At 45.9% G+C, this 10,971-nt stretch overlaps 1 non-coding gene across 1 annotated transcript; it reads right to left on the bottom strand.

Moving 5' to 3' along the window:
• Window positions 1–831: 831 nt before the first annotated feature.
• Window positions 832–971, bottom strand: LOC114807103. Its single transcript, XR_003755156.1, has one exon. It is a non-coding gene; the product is annotated as a small nucleolar RNA SNORA7 (small nucleolar RNA).
• Window positions 972–10,971: the final 10,000 nt, after the last annotated feature.

Below are 10,971 nucleotides of genomic sequence, written 5' to 3'. Positions count from 1 at the left end.
GGTCTGTTCAGAACAGCTAGGACACATCCCCAAACAAACTCTTCCCTGAAGCACCGAGAGGAGTCTGGATGTGGGGTGAGCAAACTTTTATTGCCAAAGGGAGTCCACTGACAGCTTTCATTCCCTGTTGGAGATGTAGTTATTCCTCGGGCTGCCGTCCTGAGCGGCATGCATTCCAGAGCCACCATGCCAAGGTTTCAGACCCCTCTCTCCCCTATATGTTATTTTCAGCCCTTGGCTCCTTCAGCACCATCCCAGCTCCTTCTCTCCCGTTCCTTCTCCAGACGTCCCTTTCATGGTTCAGAGCACAGACCATGCTCTGTACCCAGTTGAGGCCACGCCTTATGGGTGGAGCTATGGGCTATCCTTCTCTTCTGTGTTTGCACTTGTTCTCATGAGAAGCAGCATGACCTAGTGGATAGAGCATGGGCCTGAGAGTCAGAAGGACCTGGGTTCTAATCCTGAGCTGCCACTTGCCTGCTGTGTGACCTTTACTAGTCACTTCACTTCTCTAGGCCTCAGTTGCCCCATCTGTAAAATGAGGATTCAAACTGTGAGCCCTCTGTGGGACAGTATCTACTCCAGCACTTAGAAGAGTGCCTGGCACATTGTCTTATGCCGTCGAATTGTCTCCTATCCATAGCAACACCAGGGACACATCTCTCCCAGAATGCCCCACCTCCATCTGCAATCGTTCTGGGAGTGGATCCAGAGAGTTTTCTTGATAAAAATATAGAAGTGGTTTACAGTTGCCGCCTTCCAAGCAGTAAACTCGAGTCTCTGCCCTCGACTCTCTCTTGTGCCACTGCTGCCCAGCATAGGTGAGTTTTGATTTGTAGCAGATTGCCTTCCACTCTCTAGCCACTGCCCAAGCTAGGAATGGAATGGGTAGGACTCTGCTTGACTCTCCCTCCTGTAGTCGAGACTGGTAGAGGACTGGAAACTCTCCAGGTGCGTAACCCTGAGAGAGGTCCTGGTACATAGTAAGAACTTAACAAATACTATTATTATTACCCCTTAGTGTGCATGTGCTAGCTTTAGATTTCTACTTTATTCTGTCTCTACACCTCCACACATGCCTTTACAGTTCCCCATCATAGCCTAACTCCTTTATCCTGCTTTGCCAACATAAAGCTGTTGCTTCTTCTCCACAGTCAATGTTTCCCATCCTCAGCAGTAATGCTTTTGTCACCCAACAAGAATGTCCCAAAGGAAACAATGAGGGTGCACATATGGAATCCATTCTCACAGGAAGTCATGCAGGCTGAAAGAGTCAGTAGGTTCAGAAGGGATTTGGGTAAGATCAATCAAGAAATCAATCAATCAGTGGAATTTATTGAGAGCTTACTGTGTGCAGGGCACTGTACTAAGCCCCTGGGAGAGTGCAATACAACAGAGTTAGTAGACGTGTTCCTTGCCTGCAAGGAGCTTACAGTTGAAGTCATGGCCAACAGGACCATGGCAGTGGGAACAAATTTAGAGGAACCATAAACCTAGGTGTTGAAGAAGGCAATTATTTCATTGTTTCTCCCAGCATTCCTCACTGTCTCTGTTGGAAACAGAATACTCAGCTGCATGGATCATGGATCCAACCCAGAGAGATAGGAGAAGAACCAGGAGAGGACAGTGTCAATGAAGCCAAGATAGGATAATGTTTCCAGAAGAAGGGGGTGGTCAAGAGTGTTGAAGGCAGATGAGAGGTTGAGAAGGATTAGGATGGAGTAAAGGCCACTGGATTTGGCAAGAAGGGATCATTGGTGACCTTAGCATGGGTGGTTTCAGTGGAGTGAAGGGGACGGAAGCCGGATTGGAGGGGGTCAAGGAGAGAATTGTAGGAGAGAATTTGAGACAGCATACCAAGAGCTTAGGGAATACAAAAACCAAGACAACATCCCACCTACCTGCAAAGACTTTGCACTCTAATGTGGGAGGCAGACATAAATATATTTCCAACTAAAGTCATCCAAATAAACATTTGAATGTATAATTGTATAAACATGTAGAAGAAACTGATCAGGATGCTATGAATTAGTATAAATGTGTGCTAGAGAGGGCTGATGTGTTTATATGATTTGACATGCTGTGAGGTTTTAGGGAAGTCTTCAACTATGAAGAGGAGTTAAGGTGTGACCTGAATTCATTTTATTTAATATTGTCTTCAATCTATCAACCCAAAGATTCTTTTAACTTAACCAAAAATATATATCCCATTTGTTTAATTTTAAATATAACACATCTCTATATTAGTCATAAGACCACAGCTTGATTCAATAGAGAATTTCAGCTGCCGATGCTCTTTAAAGAATATTCTGTGAAAGAGAATTTCATCAAGTTTGGTGGCAGAGAAATAGTTGAAAGTGTGTCTCCTGAAAATGACGCATTGATATTTTCCACTGGGACACAATTTCCGCCAAACTCGAGGGACAGCGATGAGGCCATGTTTCAGGGATGGAGTTCAGCTTTGACACACCTGCAGTGACAGGGTCAGTGCCTTTAACCTGCCTCAGGAGAGAGAGGCTGAAATTGTTAGTCCTGAAAGCTGTCTACCAGCTTCCATGAGACGAGATAATTTCCTTGGCTTTTTCCTTCAGAGCACATGGATCCGCATTACAAAATCCAATCGTCTCCTTCTCTAGTAATTGAAAACTGCTGCTACTGAAGGTACCACCGCTGCCAATGCCACTGCCATCCCTGATGAGCTACTCTGCTCACCTCTTGAATCCTCTCTTCTTACTCTGGGATGCTCTCTTAATAAGGAGAACCCAATTGCTCTGATGTGGTCATTTGTTTTCCAAATTGTCCCTCGTGGGAGGACAAATAATTGTGCCCCCAAAACACAAACAAAACAATCTCCCTGTCCTTTATGTAGCTATGTGCATAATCAGAGAGATGCCTGCAAGGAAGAGGAGAAGTTGGTGTTTTGTCTTCAATTGTATCTTCCTATCATTCCGCTAGATTGTAAACTCTCGTGTCTACCGCCGCTCTTGAATTTTCCCAAGTCCTTAGTTTGTTGTTCTACCCACAGTAAGCAGTCAGTGAATACCATTGATTGACTGATAGATCGATTCCCTCTTATGTGACTGTTGAAGTAAGGTGCCTCAACTCACTCAGGAGAAGCAGCATGACCTAGTGGAAAGAGCACGGGCCTTGGAGTGAGAGGACCTAGATTCTAATCCCAGCTCGGTGACATGCCTGCTATGCGACCTTGAACAAGTCACTTAATATCTCTATGCCTCACTTACCTCAGATGTGAAATCTGGAGATTAAATCCTACTCCCTCCCACTTAGGCTGTGGATCCCATGGGGGTACGGGGACTGTGTTCAACCTGATTAACTTGTCTCTACTCCAGTGCTTAAAATAGTGCTTAGCACATAAGCACTTAACAAATACCATAATAATGATGGTAATAATAATTACTCTTTTTTATTATGATAATTATTATTCAAGTGATTGGAGGTATGTATTGAGCAACTATAGGGTTCTAGGCATTGTCAAGCACTTCGATCGATCCTTCAGAGGTATTTTTCCCTTTGTACCTACCTCAGTGCTTAGTAGTGTTTGGCACCTAGAAAGCACTTAACAGGTACCACAATTTGTATCATCATGATTATTATTGTAATTTCTTGAGTGCTTACTGTGTAAAGTGCACTGTACTAAGTGCTTGGGAAAGTACTTGGAAAGCAGAGCAGTAGCAAGGTTCGTGTTCCCTCCCCTACAGGAACCTCCAATCTAATGGGGAAGACACTCTCATATGCTAAACCTAGAATCAATCCCAGCATTCCTAGTGAGACAGAGCAGCACAAGATATGTGGGACTCCTAGCCAAAAGGTTCCACTTTTCTAGTGTGAAGTGAACTCCTTGAAAGAAATCTACAGGCATAGCATAGACAGATGTTCTGTGGGAGTTTGGAGATAGAGCACACATGAGCTGACAGAAACTATTCATCCTGCATTCATCTGGCCATGCTGATTCTCACTTTGAATGTCTGTTAATACTAATTGAGGCATTTGTTAAGTGCTTACTATGCACCAAGCTCTGTGGTAGATGCAAGATTATCAGTTCAGACACAGTCCCTGTCCCAGGTGAGGCTCAAAAATCTAAGGGAGTAGCGGCATGAGCTAGTGGCTAGAGCACGGGTCTGGGAGTCAGAAGATCTGGGTTCTAATCCAGGCTCTGCCACTTGTCTGCTGTGCGACTTGGGCAAGTTACTTGATTTCTCTGTGCCTGAGTTTCCTCATCTGAAAAAATGGGGATTCTTTAGTAATAATAATGGTATTTGTTAAGCACTTACTATGTGCAACGCACCGTACTAAGCTCTGGGGTGGATACAAGCAAATCGGGCTCGACACAGTCCCTGTCCCACGAAGGGCTCACAGTCTCAATCCCCATTTTACAGATGAGCTAACTGTGGCACAGAGAAGTGAAGTGACTTGCCCAAGGTCACACAACAGACAATTGGCCAAGCCAGGATTTGAACCCATGATGTCCTGACTCCCAGGCCCGTGCTCTATCCACTATGCCATGCCGCTTCTCTATGCCTGTTCTCCCTCCTACTTAGACTGGAAGCCCCATGTAGGACCTGATTATCTTGTATCTATCTCAGTGCTTAGTACAGTGCTTGGCACATAGTAAGCATTTAATAAATACCCCAATTTTTAAGGGGGAGGGAGAACAGCTATTGAATTTTCATTATACAGATGAGGAAACTGAGGCACAGGTGAGGAAACTGAGGCACAGAGGTCACACAGCAGACAAACAGCAGAGCCAGGATCAGAATCCAGGTCATCTGACTTCCCAGACCCTTGCTCTTCCCACTGGGTTAGGTTGCTCTCTCAGGTTGCTCCTGCTTTCTCCCATTATTTCTTTTTTTCTCTTGCTCCTAGGTTGCTGGCACCTTTGTGGTGAGTAAGTTCAGATGATTCTTCTCCAGTCAGCTAAACAACTTCCTGGAAGCAGAAGGAATAATGTTTATTGAACACCAGCTGTCTGTAATGCACTGCACTAAACACTTGGGAAAAGATACTAGGGGTTCAAGGTAGGTTCCCCTGCCCACAAGCATCTTATCCATTCCTGGGGGAGTTGTCAAGGGGTGCTCTTCCCACATGGGACTCTGAGTATTTGTGTATGTGGCTGCAGTGGGATCCACTGAGTGGTTTAACTTACAGAAAATTGCAGAGGGGCTAAGAAAAGATTTTAGGTTTTTCCTTGTTGAAGTCGAAATCACTGAAGAGATGAAGAGCTCTTGGTCCCTAGGAAAGAGCCACTTACAAATAAATGCTTGATACACCATGGCATAAATAGGGAGTCCAATCCATAACTGCCATTTGGCCTCTCCAATCACAGGATCCCATCCATAGGCCATCTCAAAGAAGTCTCTTCTCCCTATAGGTTGCATTTTGCTAAAAGAGTTTTGATATTTTAAGAGGAATTTCACTTCTCACAAAGCATCAAAAAGAGCTTTTCACCTGCTCAACAGGAGATTGAGTCAAATGGCATAATCTCGAGATAACACTCTGAAATTTGCAGTGGAGGCTTCAAAAAGGAATTGCAAAGTGGATTTGACCATCACAAAGGGAACAATCGCTCTGCCCCAAGCTTTGGGAGCAGACATTTTGCAGCTGTTTTTGAAAATCCCACTCAATGAATTTATAGAATGTTTTTGCTGCCTACTGGGAAAATTGCTCCTCGGAGGGTAACTGGGTCTGAAGTGGGCTTCTGAAAAGTTGCAATTTTTCTGAAAATTTGGCATAATTTGGCAGAGTAGAAATAGATACTTTATAGTTCTTCCTTCCAAAGGTTATGGAAGATCTAGCATATGGGAAGGAAGAAAGAAGAGTCAACATTGGTCTGATTCAAACTGCTGTTTCCTTAGTGATGCACTCCCTGTCCATATTCCTCTCCTTCCCTCCTCTCTTTCTTCTTCCTTTCCCTGCCATCTTCTGGGCTTGGAAGTTAGAAGTTCATTCTGGCTCTGCCACTTGCCTCCTGTGCTACCTTGGGCAAATCCCTTCACTTATCTGGGGCTTGGTTTCCTCATCTGTAAAATGGGGATGAAATACCACTTCTCTCTCCCCCTAAGACTATGAGACCCATGTGAGACAGGAACTGTATCCGATCTGATTACCTTGTATCCATCCCAATGATTACTGTCATGCTTGGAACATAGTAAGTGTTAAAAATATTATTATTATTATCATCCTTCTCACCTATATTCCTTCTTTCTTCCCTATCTCTTTCTTTCCCCTGCCCCCTACTCCTTTCTTTCCTCCTTTCCTTTTTTCCAGCTCTCTTTTCTCCATGTTCTTTTCTTTTCCACCTCTCCTTTCTGTGATCCCCCTTCTACTCCCTTCCCTGTCTCTTTCCCTCCCCTCCCCCATTCCTCCTCTCCTCTCCTTTTCCTTTCCCTTTTCCTCCTTTTCACTCTTTTCCTCTCCTCTCTTCTTTTTTTTCTTTCTTGTCCTCATCTGTGCTCCTCTCTCCTTCTCATTTCCTGCATTCCCTCTCTCTTGTCTTTCCACCAAACTGCATCTCATAACCATTCTGTTCTCCATGCTTCTCACTGCCCCAGATTTTAGCACCAATGGTTATCCCTCTAGCTGAGTGACACCACGTGGCCGGGGCTCTGCCAACTCTATTGGACTCTCCCAAGCAGTTAATACGGTGCTCTGCACAGAGTAAGTCCTCAATAAATAAATTGATTGATTGAGATGCATTTTGGTTTGAGTAAATCCCAGCTCCTCTCTAACTTGATGAAAAAGAGGGGCCATCTCCGCATGGAGTAAAACCAATGGGCTTCTCCAGAAGGAAATCCTAAACTTCATGGACCAGGAAGCTGCAGTATTTGGCTCAAAAGATTCAGCCTTCAGCACGTGGTATAGTCAGTTTGATGGACAGCTGCTACCTCAGAAGGTTGGGGCTTCTGGGCTTCTCCCTATCACCAATCAGCCCAGAGTGGGAGGTGACAGAAAGGTTGGTGGTGGGTGGACTTACTCAAGGGCAAAAAAGGCCTAACCTGCTGGCTGACAATCAAGGAGATATGTTGAGGTCTCAGGACCCTGAGTGACTGTGGAATAAAACTCCAATGATGATAAGCAGCGTGGCTCAGTGGAAAAGAGGCTGGGCTTCGGAGTCAGAGGTCATGAGTTCGATTCCTGGCTCTGCCACTTGTCAGCTGTGTGACTGTGGGCAAGTCACTTAACTTCTCTGTGCCTCAGTTACCTCATCTGTAAAATGGGGATTAACTGTGAGCCTCACGTGGGACAACCTGATTACCCTGTATTTACCCCAGCGCTTAGAACAGTGCTCTGCACATAGTAAGCGCTTAACAAATACCAACATTATTATAATAAAATTGTGGTATTTCTCACGTGTTTACTATATGCCAAGCAGTGTTCTAAGCACTGGGGTATATACAATCCGATCAGATCGGGTGCAGTCCCTGTCCCTCATGAGATACACAGTCTAAGGGAGAGGGAGAACCAGCATTGAATCTCCATTTTACAGAAGAGAAAACTGAGCCCCAGAGAAGGGAAGTTATTTGCCCAAGGTCACATAGTAGGCAAGTGGTAGGCTACCGGTTTGCCCCTAGCTCTCCATGTTCTCTGCATGGCTCTGGGACCAAGGGTGACATTCGTCCTGTGCAGACTCAGAACAACAGAGGAATTTTGTTCGAGATGGACCCTTTCAGAAATATGCCTCACTCCCTGCTGACCCAGAGACTGAGTCATAATGCCCCAGGATCACAGGGTAAAGGTTGCTGGCATCTCGTTGAGTGACTTCAGCAACACTGGCCATGGATTTTGAATAATATTAATAATGATGGTATTTGTTAAGCACTTAATATGTGCCAAGTACTGTTCTAAGCGCTAGGGTAAATACATGGTAATCAGGTTGTCCCACGTGGGGCTCACAGTCATAATCCCCATTTTACAGATGAGGTAACTGAGGCACAGAGAAGTTAAGCGGCTTGCCCATGGTCACACAGCAGGCAGGTGGAATAATCAGGATTAGAACCCACACCCTCTGACTCCTGAGCCTGTGCTCTTTCCGCTGAGCCATGCTGCTTCTCCATGTGTATATGAATACATGAATATGTACATGTACATGTGTACATGAATAGAGTCCAAGTGAGCTACTTCATAGTCTCTCTGAGATCTCTAGTAAAAGGGGATTTGTAGGCTTTCCAAATGTGTCCTGGTTGCTTTATTCTCATCAGGTCCAACACCCTCCCCAACCTCCCTCACTCAGAGGTCCGTTGATAGTTCATTTCTTCAGACAGAGGTTATGAGACAAACTAATCCCCAAGATAATAATAATACTAATAATTATGGTATTACTTAAGTGCTTACTATGTGCAAGGCACTGTGCCTGGATACAAGCAAATCTAATTGGACACAGTCCCTGTCCCATGTGGGGCTCACAGTCTCAAATTCCCATTTTACAGATGAGGGAACTGAGGCACAGAGAAGAGAAGTGACTTGCCCAAGGTCACACAACAGACATGTGGCAGAGCTGGGATGCAAGGAGGTAGAACCTTTGCAGCAAGGTTAAGGAGAAGCAGTGTGACCTAGTGGAAAGAGTAAGGGCCCGCGAGCCAGGAAACCTGAGCTCTAATCCCAGCTCTGCCATTTTGGGCTGCGTGACCTAAGGCAAGTCATTTCACTTCCCCAGACCTCAGTTTCCATATCAGTAAAATGGGGATTAAATACCGGTTCTCCCTCTTTCTTATTCAGTCATATTTATTGAGCGCTTACTGTGCACAAAGCACTGTACTAAGCCCTTGGGAGAGTCCAATACAACAACAAAGACATTCCCTGCCCACAACGAGCTCACAGTCTAGAGGAGTTCATGGTCTAGAAGAGCTCAGGACAGGTCTCCAAGATGATTATCTTATATCTATCCCAGTGCTTTGAACAATAACAAACACTGAACAATACCATGACAATTGTTATTATTATTAAAGTAATATTGCCCATTCCTGGAGGGGTTTGGTCAAGTTCAGTGCCATGCACTGTTCCCTCCAACCCCCACCCTTCCTTTCCCACAGTCATTCATTCATTCAATAGTATTTATTGAGCGCTTACTATGTGCAGAGCACTGTACTAAGCGCTTGGAATGAACAAGTCGGCAACAGATAGAGACAGTCCCTGCCGTTTGACGGGCTTACAGTCTAATCGGGGGAGACAGACAGACAAGAACAATGGCAATAAGTAGAGTCAAGGGGAAGAACATCTCGTAAAAACAATGGCAACTAAATAGAATCAAGGCGATGTACATTTCATTGACAAAATAAATAGGGTAATGAAAATATATACAGTCGAGCAGACGAGTACAGTGCTGAGGGGATGGGAAGGGAGAGGGGGAGGAGCAGAGGGAAATGGGGGGAAAAGAGGGTTAAGCTGCGGAGAGGTGAAGGGGGGGTGGTAGAAAGAGTAGAGGGAGAAGGGGAGCTCAGTCTGGGAAGGTCTCTTGGAGGAGGTGAGTTTTAAGTAGGATTTTGAAGAGGGGAAGAGAATTAGTTTGGCGGAGGTGAGGAGGGAGGGCATTCCAGGACCACGGGAGGACGTGGCCCAGGGGTCGACGGCGGGATAGGCGAGACCTAGGGATGGTGAGGAGGTGGACGGCAGAGGAGCAGAGCGTGCGGGGTGGGCAGTAGAAAGAGAGAAGGGAGGAGAGGTAGGAAGGGGCAAGGTGATGGAGAGCCTTGAAGCCTAGAGTGAGGAGTTTTTGTTTGGAGCGGAGGTTGATAGGCAACCACTGGAGGTGTTTAAGAAGGGGAGTGATATGCCCAGATCGTTTCTGTGAGAGACCCGGCCTTCCCAGCCGTCCCAGAGCCGGTCGCGGCGCACCACCTGGAACGGAGGAAATGCGCCCGGTCAGTTCTGTTTCAGAGTGCCTTAGCCCAGCTGAGACTTGATCAGGAGTTCTGTGCTCTTTCCGCTAGGCCACATGCTGTTTCAGCAGAAGGAATCTGAACCCTGGACTGTCCTTATTTCCAAAGACTTCTTCATAGCTTTTGGAAAGGAGAAAGGCTTTATTTCATACTCTCTTTGTTTCAATTCAGTGGAGCAGGAAGCCAGGGGAATCAGCCAGTGGCACCTGCAGGGAGGTTCCAAGAAGCCCCTTGGGGATAGGGGCAAATTCATGGAATTGGACTTGAAATCAGAGCAGAGGTGAGTTCCCGTCTCACTGGTATCAATCACTCAATCAGTGGTATTTATTGAGCGCATACTATGTGCAGAGTACTGTTCTAAGCACTTGGGATAGTATAACACAACACAATTAGTGAACACATTCCCTGCCCATAACGAACTTATGGTCTATAGGGTGGAATCAGGTCCCCCTCTTGGGGTCAGTTCACCATTTGCTGTGGTGGCACGTGAGTGAAATCCTCTCAGGGAAACAGACCTAGGATAGAAAGATGATGCCGTTTCCCAGGAAATCCAAAACCAACTGTCCTCACAGCCTTATGATTAAGAGCCAGTACTTCATTACAGCCACTGGGGTCCAGAAGGCTGAGATTTGGCTTGCAGGCTTCCACCCACCTCAGTGTGGCTGATTCATCATTGTGGGCCTCAGAGCCGGCATTTGGTCTCTGGCCCCCGCTGTTTGGTCAAACATAAATGGATGATTTCACCCAACAACTAGTGACCTTTCTTTGTCCTTCTTCTCTCCACATGTCCTGACAAAACATTCATTCTTTCTGCCCTCATCTCAACACTGACATGTTTCGATCAGAACCTAGTTCCACCCAGTTACAATACTCATCGCTAGTGGGAGAGTCCAAGCAAAGGATCAAACAGTCAAGGATGGTCCGTTATTGCCTTTCCTGTGGGATCATGGCCCAGCCTCACTGTCTGTCAGGACAGCCTGCCTGCTCAGTCCAAACAAACTGAGCCCCTTCCCCTTCTCTCCGCTAACCGCTCATCTTCTGATTCTCCAGTGAGCACGAGGGCCAGAGCCTGCCAGGT

Source organism: Ornithorhynchus anatinus, chromosome X1 (assembly GCF_004115215.2).
Source record: "Ornithorhynchus anatinus isolate Pmale09 chromosome X1, mOrnAna1.pri.v4, whole genome shotgun sequence".
Taxonomy (NCBI): Eukaryota; Metazoa; Chordata; class Mammalia; order Monotremata; family Ornithorhynchidae; genus Ornithorhynchus; species Ornithorhynchus anatinus.
Note: the sequence above shows the minus strand (reverse complement) of the source record. Positions and strands in the feature narration are given on the sequence as shown.